Source organism: Triticum aestivum, chromosome 2B (genome assembly GCF_018294505.1).
Source record: "Triticum aestivum cultivar Chinese Spring chromosome 2B, IWGSC CS RefSeq v2.1, whole genome shotgun sequence".
Taxonomy (NCBI): Eukaryota; Viridiplantae; Streptophyta; class Magnoliopsida; order Poales; family Poaceae; genus Triticum; species Triticum aestivum.
The window spans coordinates 433,931,094-433,940,138 of record NC_057798.1 but is presented as its reverse complement, the minus strand read 5'-3'; the positions used below and the strand labels follow the sequence as shown (position 1 = coordinate 433,940,138).

Genomic DNA, 9,045 nt, shown 5'->3' with positions numbered 1-9,045 from the left:
AGTAAAGTTCAGTCCATATAAAATATCACCTAAATGCTGGTTAGATTACTGTGGCAAATAGTACTTATATTTCTGTACACAGAAAAGGTGCCATCGATCTTATATAACTAAAAGAAGTTGCATTGATGGTTAGATGATGGTGCCAAAAATACTCATAGCAATAGGAAATATAAATGCTAAACTTGGATTACCTGATATAGCAGTAAAACTACTATAGGTACATTCTTTTTATTAGTTTGGGACTATTAATTTTGCAGTTGTTTTTACAGCATAGTTTCATGCAAAAGCCCTATTTATTACACCAGTGGACTAAATTTCAGTTAACTGTTTCATGCATATGAATATCTGATTGAGTCACAGGGAAGAAAGGGAATTTAAGGACAACGTACTCAACAAGAAGAAACAATGCACCTTGAACTACCCATGCAAGCCAATTTATTTTTGCACAAAACTAACAAGCAATGTATGTTTCTTACTCTGCAAGTTCAGCTCCAGAAGTAGTGTGGAAGCTATTTATCAACATAGCTGTAGCAGTTCCACTAGGATAGGTCAGCTTGTAATCAATTACCATCACCTAGCGAAAGCCAAAAAAGACATCAGTTTACAAGGTTCATATTAGACACGTCCAAGTTAAGCCCACTTAATCAAAAAGAAAAAGTGTTCAGATAAACATAAGATGAGTGGGTACCTTGCGCAGCGCAACAAGACTAAATAGACCAAGAAAGCTAACAACAAACATGAATCCGATCATCCAGCTCAGTGAAGGATTCTTAACATCTACCGCCCTGTTACCAGGATAATCAGTCCCGATGAGCTCATAAGTTTTCTGATCCATTGCAAGCATATACGACCCAAAGCCACCTGCATCAACAGAAATATATTAATTGATATTGTGAGTTCAATGACAAGGGTGCAATTGCGAGCAATCATAGCAACCCCCTCCCACTCCCAACGGAACACCAAAACCGGCTATTTATGATGTAGTAAAATTTAACATTCCCTGCATCAAGATATCTCTCAAATCCTAAGACAGTTGGCACAAATGAGAGTCATAGTTCCACAATTCAGGAAGGCTTCTAGTTAACTGGTCTAACCAAACGTAAGTAATAAGCAACCCAAAATCACACGGCAGAATCGCATATTCCCACCTAGCAAGTCAAGCAGAGCAATCTACTAAGTAACGTTGAGAAGAAGACGTACCGCTGAAGGCGAGGCCGTAGCAGGCGACGACGCAGGTCTGGATGACGGTGTTCTCCTGCTTGGTGAAGGGCTTGGAGACGATGCCGAACCTCTCGAGCGCGGCCGTCCAGGTCCGCACGAGGAAGTAGCCGAGCAGCCCCGCGGCGACGTTGAGCGAGGGGATGATCCCCACCGTGAGGTTGAGCTTGTGCGTGATGAGGCAGAAGAGCACCCCGAGGATGGCGCTGACCACTATGCCCCGCACCGTGAGCTGCTCCCGCCACGGCGGCACCACCTCCGCCTCCGCCGCCGGCGCGGCGCCGCTGCCGCCGGCGAGGAGGGGCCCGGTCATGTCCGCCTCCGATCCCATCTTCGGCGCCGCGGAGGCTAGTGCCGAGGCGAGGCGACCCTCCTCGGATCTCACGGATTCGGGGGATAGCTGGTTTCGTGTGGGAGAGGGAGAGGCGACGCCGACGATGGAGGAGGTGAGGACTGTGCGGAGGCGGGGAGGGTGTATTTAAGAGCCGATTTACTGCTAAGCTAACAACTGGTTTCGGATATGGCCACCGCAAAGCACAGACACCTGGTGTGATACGGGGTCCATGACATGTGGGGCCTAGAGCCCGTGACCTTTTCTTTCGGGCCGTGGCACCCTATCCTACCTAGGGTCGATGCCAATGCGGACCCACCTGGCAGTTCCGAGTTGGATTCTTCTTTTCACCCGTTCAGACGTTCAGAGTTTGATTCTGAATTTATTTTTTGACAGTTTGATTTCGTCTAAACTGCGCCGGGCAGGTGGGCCCGGATTATACCGGTATTGGTAAAGAGGCGTTCGTTCAAGCCGAGCGAGAGAGACGTGCCGGCTATCCACGTGGGGCCCAAACGTGCCGGTTGAGCCCACCACGGTAAAGGTTTCCGGGCCCGCCTGTCATGGCCCTCGAAAGGAGCGGGATGGTTCGAGCGCCGTGAATCTTGCTCGAACTGGGGGACCTCGAGATCTTCTGTGGGAGTGTGAAAACGGCCCCCGTGCTGGCTCATCGCACACGTCGGTGGGGGCCATGACCCAGAGGGAGAACGAACTGTGACTGATAGTTCCACGTGCGGTGCTCGGGACCAGGATCTACTGCGGTGGCGTGAGGCTCCCGGTGGTGCGAAGCCGTACGCTTTCACTGCCGTCCCCGTAACATGCGGGTGGTGTTGGCCGGACGCTCGCTGTCTGGTGGGTCTTGTCTCCCTAGCTTTTATACATTACTTCCACAGTAATAATACTTGTTTTGTTTTTGTTGCGGGACGGCCCATCTAGTTAAGTTAACCGTGGCCACACAGTTCTACCGCTTGCGTGTGTTGCTACGCTAATCAACAACGCAGAGCAAGCTCAAAAGAACTCGGGCCTTGATTGAGATCTTGTGGGCCCGGATGTAAGGGTAACCACACATGTACACTCGCTTGAACCATCAGGAAATGTGTACTATATCTTGTGGGGCTGAGTGTAATGATATCCACAAATGTACTGATGATTTGGTCTGCTGCTAATGTGAACCATCGAAGCTAGAGTGCAGTACCAGTACCAGCAGGAGGCTATGCGTTTGAGTTTGACCCTGATTTTTAAGCTGAGCACGAGTTCCTCGCTTCTCGCGGTTGGTTAGCTTAACAATGCTCTTACGTCCGTTTTAATTGCTTCGCTCGCTTCTGGCAGTTGGTTAGCTTAACCAAGTTTCTGAAACGGGATACTCTTCCACACCAAGAAAAAAAAGGTTAATCCGTGTTCGCACACGAACACGTCACCGTATACCTCCAACGCCAAGGGTGATGCCGCTCACGTTGAAGGAGACTCGTCCGGAAGCGCGGTAAGCAAGCAATTCGACGGGCGCTTTTGTAGACTCGAAACCCCACACGCCAATGAGGGACCCCGTTAGGGCATGTGGCGGCTATGAACTGCCCTAGGTCAACCTGATCGCTCCTAGGTTCGCCCTCCTGCAATGAAGAAGAACGAACGAAGAATGAGAAAGAAGAACAAGGGAGAAGATAAAAGTAAATGTAAAAGATGATAGATTGATTTATCGATTGTGTGTTGTTGTTCAATCGGTCATCACCTCTTTGTCTATATAAGAGGCGGATGTACTTCTCATACAAAAAAATGACTTGCCTTGTTGTCCAAATCATCAAAACCAAAACACAGATTATTCACGACCTCCGGCCCGGATGTTCGGCTGAAGGCCCGGATGATCCGGCCAAGCCTAGTTTTCTGACAACAGTTCACTAATCGGGTTGTAACTTTTGCATATGAATTCGGATTAAGACGATTTTTATATCAGAATCAACCTCCTCAATGATAAGTACAACTTTACTGTTGAACACTTTTCGATTTGAGACCATCTCGAGGGGGGTTCGGGCTATTTTCTAAAGTCTGCAGTAGAAAAAGTTGTCCGGATGTCCGAACTTTGCCCGGATCGTCCGGCCTCCACCCGGATCATCCGGGTCTACCCCCAGATCATCCGGCTTCGTCCTTAAGCTTATGTTGTTTGGTTCGTTCGTTCGGCCCCCGACCGGATGATCTGCACCCCGGCCCGGAAGATCCGGCCAAACACAGATGCAGCGCACGGTTTTGGCTTTAGAATTTGCCTACGGCCTTGGATGGGGACGATTTTTTATATCAAAATCGTCCGTTTCGACGAGGCGAAGAATTTTCGTTTTTAAACTTTTTTTCATCCGAGGCCATCTTAATTACGCTTTTGGCCATGCAAGAATATGGTGTCAACACATGTCCCCCTATTTTTCAGCAAATCTCATGTGCCAAAAATAGCTTGCACATAGCTTATTCGAAGGACAATGTTAACACTTCATCGGCCATTTTGCATGTTCTTAGAACAATAAGTATATATCGGACATCTTTACTCTTAGAGCTATAATTGTGCATAGGCCATTTAGATTAGCAACAAAAGTGTAGCTAATCGAACGTATGATGATTTGGTAATACCCTTTCATGATATAAGAAATTGTATTGCATCCATGGATTAAAATATTCCCATGGAGGATAACCAATTATTCCTACTGATGAATTTCATGGCATAGGCATTAATGGCAAGTTGAAGAATATGGATATTGTTTGAACCGAAGATTCTGATGTGCAAACCTTCGGCTTGGTTGTTTAGAGCTTTCACTCTTCTCTTTCTTCACCTTTGTCGCACTTTTTGCAATGGAAGCTTGCGTATTATTCTTGTTGATAGCACTTCTTTTGGGAACCCATGCCATGTTTCTCTTTTCAAGTTCTTGTGCACTTAGCGTTTGCAATTTCTTTTTTTGCCGATACGATAAACCGAGTAGACGCCCTAGCTATGATTTTGTTTGAAGCAATGGCAATTCTTATTTTACCTTGTGCACTCTCAACTTCTTCTCTTCAGATTCGGCACTTGATTGACTTGCCTTATTGCCTTTAGTAGCCAATGTCAACACTTTAATTGGCTCTTTTTCGTTTGGGGTCATATCTAAAGTGACACTCTTATGACCATCTCTTTTGACGTGGTAGACTTGCTCAACCACCTCCTTATTATTCCTTGTGCTCTGAATCGATTCTTTTTGAATGAAACAATCTTTAACGTATGATTGCTTATTGAATGTGAGTCTTTTTGGAGCTGCATGATCTTTGTGAGATGGTCTAAAACAAGATGGAGAATGTGCACTTGAACCATACCTGTCCCATGATGAATATGAAGAAAAATTAGCATAGGGAGGTATCCATGGCATTGGCATTGGCGGCCCCAAATATGGATATGAATATGATGCATTGAAATTTCCACTGTGCCAATACCGGTCCTCGGGTTTGCGTCGAGGGGGTGAGCTTCACGCTTTTGAATTACTTGACCGATAAGCGATCTTCTCCTCTCTTATCTTATGAAATTTTCCCAATAGTTGCCCGAAAGTGACTTTGGACCTTTTCCCTTTGTGCTTACCTTGGCATTTGCTTGCATCGATGTTTGGATTTCTTGTTGTCCCCCAGTACTTGGCGTCTTCATTGCAACTTTAATGGAATTTTCTCCTTCAAGAATATTATCATTGTGCTCTTGAACAACTTCCTTACTTGAAAGCTTGATCCCATTATCCGCAGTTTTTACCTTCTCATGTTTAAATGGATCGTCTTGAAGCAGCCGATGCAAAAATCGTTTGCCATCAGCACCAATCAGAACAGACAGGTCATCTCTTGGTGTCACAACAAATTTCAATCGTCCTTTATTGATGATCGATTTTAACTATTTGACAAAACATGTTGCAATCCTCAAAATTATGCTTGGACGAATCATGCAACTTACAATACATTCGTCCTTGGATTGATGACTTGACGTGGTGATCAAGAATTCTAACGTAATTATTTTTTAGCAACAAATCAAATATTTGATCACACATGCTTGAATTGAAGGTATACTCCTTGTTTTCTACCGATCTTGGTGCACGAACGGCTTTCGATGTAAGCAAACGAATGGTTCAGATTTGGAATCTCCCCATTCGACTATGCATTGTGTTTTGCATTCTATGTCCGATGTCTTTGGATAATATATTATATTAGCATCGGATTTTTCAAAAGAATTTAACCTTGGCCTTCAATTTTTGAAACGAAAATAGTTAGAACATGCATGGCTCAATAGAGACCAAGTGCAAGCCAAGTATGAAACAAGCAAAGGTACCCAATTAGATATAAACTTTTGATAAAGCGACGGGGAAAACTTTGGCTGCAATAATAAGTCATTGTCGGTCTTTATAAATGGCACAATGTGTTGACCAATACTCTTTGCAATGATTTTATTGCTAACAAATAAATTACCCTTCTTCATTGATATTCAAGATTGCTTATGAGAATTTTTCTAATAGATGTATCAACAGTAAAGTTGCGATCAAGTCGGAAAATAGGTAAATCACTTGCTAGACATACCTCTTCAAATACGTTGGGAGAGCATGATGGTTGCGTTACTTGAACAATATCTTGTTCCTCTTTTTCTAGAATAGATTCGTCATATGTACTATTTTTTGATAAAGGGCGTTTTTTATTGACTCATAATGTAGCATCGAGGGATACAATCATAGTGAGTACACACCTAACCTCTGCATATCTAGGATGCACACAGCCAACACAAACACACACACACACACACACACAAAGATCACGCCAGCAAAAGCAAAGCCATAGCAGACCAAAGCTATGCGTAGGTGGATGGAGGAAAAAAAACTACCAAAGTGACGATATACAATAGTGACCATCGACACAACATTTCTCAAAAACATTAGGACTCCGAGAAAGGATCTCCACAAGTGTCGCCTTCAGGAAGGGAACGTCATTGCAAGTGACGCCATCGTCGGATCCAACCACTGAAGGTTGGATCAAGGGTTTTCACCCTGTACAACAAGTCTGAGTAAATTCCGAGCAATGCCTTCATCAAGGTAACGACATAAAGAACACCGCCATTGCTAGGTATAGCCAACTAAGGTCAGACCTAGGGTATTAACCCCGGAGCTCAAGACCAGGTACTCGAGAAGCACCATCCAATCAAAGTAACCGATGTTGTCTCCTCCACTTTCCACGATTCCAGCAGCTACAGATGCACACGATCCTGACAGCGAGAGATGACCATGTCCGCACGAGCCGGCTGACAAGCCCCAACAAGAGTCGGTTCCCACAACATGACGAAGTCTTTGACAGGGAGGAAGAACACCGGTACTACAGAAATCCCATGTTTAGGACATTCCTAAGTCTCGCACCGTTCTCACAAGTGGCAGCTGATGGCTAATCTACAAGACACCACCACCACACACTGCCACTAGCTCTGTAGTCCTCACATGTTGCAACTGATTATACTGAGGGAAAGCACACGAACGCTGTCATGCATCATCCTTGTCGACACAGATAACAATCCAACACAGGAATAACCAGGACGCTGCCCAGCCCACAAAGGAGCCATCGACTGCTCCGCATGACCAGTTTATTGACCACTGACCGTCATCACCGTTGCTGTCGGATCACAAGTTTGAAGCCCTTCCGGCGACCGCTGCCCGTCCAATGCGACAACCTAGGGGTACTGTCACATATTGGCCAGATCCAGGGCCCCATCAGCCATGCGCCCCAGCCTTGGCGGGGCATGAAGGCCACCATGACCGCCGCGCCCCTGCCGTCAGCGTGGGTGACGGACAATGCAACACCGACGGAGTGTTCTTCTTGAGGATGAGTCATTGCGGCTATAGGTTACCTCTGCCGCCAGCTGATCCCGCATGACATGGACACCATCAGACCATCACGGAAGGGAAAGCCCCAAGGCCATTGCCCAACCATGAACCGTCGCCGTCTCTGCAAAATCCACCTTCACTACATCCAGCCACCACTTGCACATCGCCAAACGCCACCCAGCTAGCACGGGAATGGAGCCCCGCCGCCGCCGTCAGCCGCGCGGGCAAGACCGACGGCGGCGGTCGGTGGCGGCGAGGGGAGGGGCGCACGAGGAGGCCACCGAGAAAAGCGGACCGAGGTGCCGCCCGAGTCGCTATAACGCCTCGGATACAACTTTCCATATTCGTAACTCCGACTCTTGCCTTTTCCGGAGATGCTATATGATATTTCCTTCGTGGTTGGGTTTTTGTCGTTTGTTTTGCATTTTGTTCTTGTTATGCATCTCATCTCATAGCATCATTTGCATTGCATCGACATCATTTTCATAAAACTTGCATCCGTTCGTGTTTCGCCGGTTCTCTTCGTTGTCCGTTCTGAGCCTGACTACACTCGCACGCGCCCGCGGCACCTCCGAAATATTATTTTATAAGTGGCATAAAAATGTTCTCTGTGAACCATCGAATCAAAGCCGGATGGATGAAGTGGCGCCAAGCTTCTGGCATTCTCTGTGACAAGAGAGTGCCACAAAAGCTAAAAGGCAAGTTCTACAGGACGGCGGTTCGACACGCAATGTTGTATGGCGCGGAGTGTTGGCCGACTAAAAGGCGACATGTTCAACAGTTAGGTGTGGCGGAGATGCGTATGTTGAGATGGATGTGTGGCCACTCGAGGAAGGATCGAGTCCGGAATGATGATATACGAGATAGAGTTGGGGTAGCACCAATTGAGGAGAAGCTTGTCCAACATCGTTTGAGATGGTTTGGGCATATTCAGCGCAGGCCTCCAGAAGCTCCAGTGCATAGCGGACGGCTAAAGCGTGCGGAGAATGTCAAGAGAGGGCGGGGTCGACCGATTTTGACATGGGAGGAGTCCGTTAAGAGAGACCTGAAGGATTGGAGTATCGACAAAGAGCTAGCTATGGACAGGGGTGCGTGAAAGCTTGCTATCCATGTGCCAGAGCCATGAGTTGGTTGCGAGATCTTATGGGTTTCACCTCTAGCCTACCCCAACTTGCTTGGGACTAAAGGCTTTGTTGTTGTTTTGTATAAAAATGTTCTCGGAATGGGTTGCAACTTGTCGTGGGGTCTTATTATAGAGTAGACAGGCCGCCTGCCAAGTTTTGTCGCATTCGGAGTCCATTTGATAGCCCAACCGTTAAATATATAGCGGCACCGTTGCCGGTACCTTCATCGGACATTTCGGTCTCCGAAACTGCCGCCGGGCTGCATTTCTCCTCTCTCTCCTATCAGCACAAGCCTCTCTAAACACAGCCCACCAACCTCTCCCGGGCTTGTCTAACCTCCCCCTCGATCGGATCCGTCAGATCGCGATCGGAGGGCTTCGAAAGCCCCCATTTCCCCCTAACCTAGCCCCTCCTACCTATAAATGGACACCCCCACGTCCATTTTGGGCAACCCTAGCCCCCTAGACCCTCCACCTACCTCCAGCCGCAGCCAACCTCCCACCTCGGCCTCGTTTTCCGCGCCGGCCAAGCC

The 9,045-nt window shown here is 47.1% G+C and overlaps 1 pseudogene; it reads right to left on the bottom strand.

The window, feature by feature from the left end:
• Positions 1–1,697, bottom strand: part of LOC123045316 (probable metal-nicotianamine transporter YSL6) — a 12,029-nt pseudogene extending 10,332 nt beyond the window's left edge.
• Between the last annotated feature and the right edge of the window lie 7,348 nt (positions 1,698–9,045).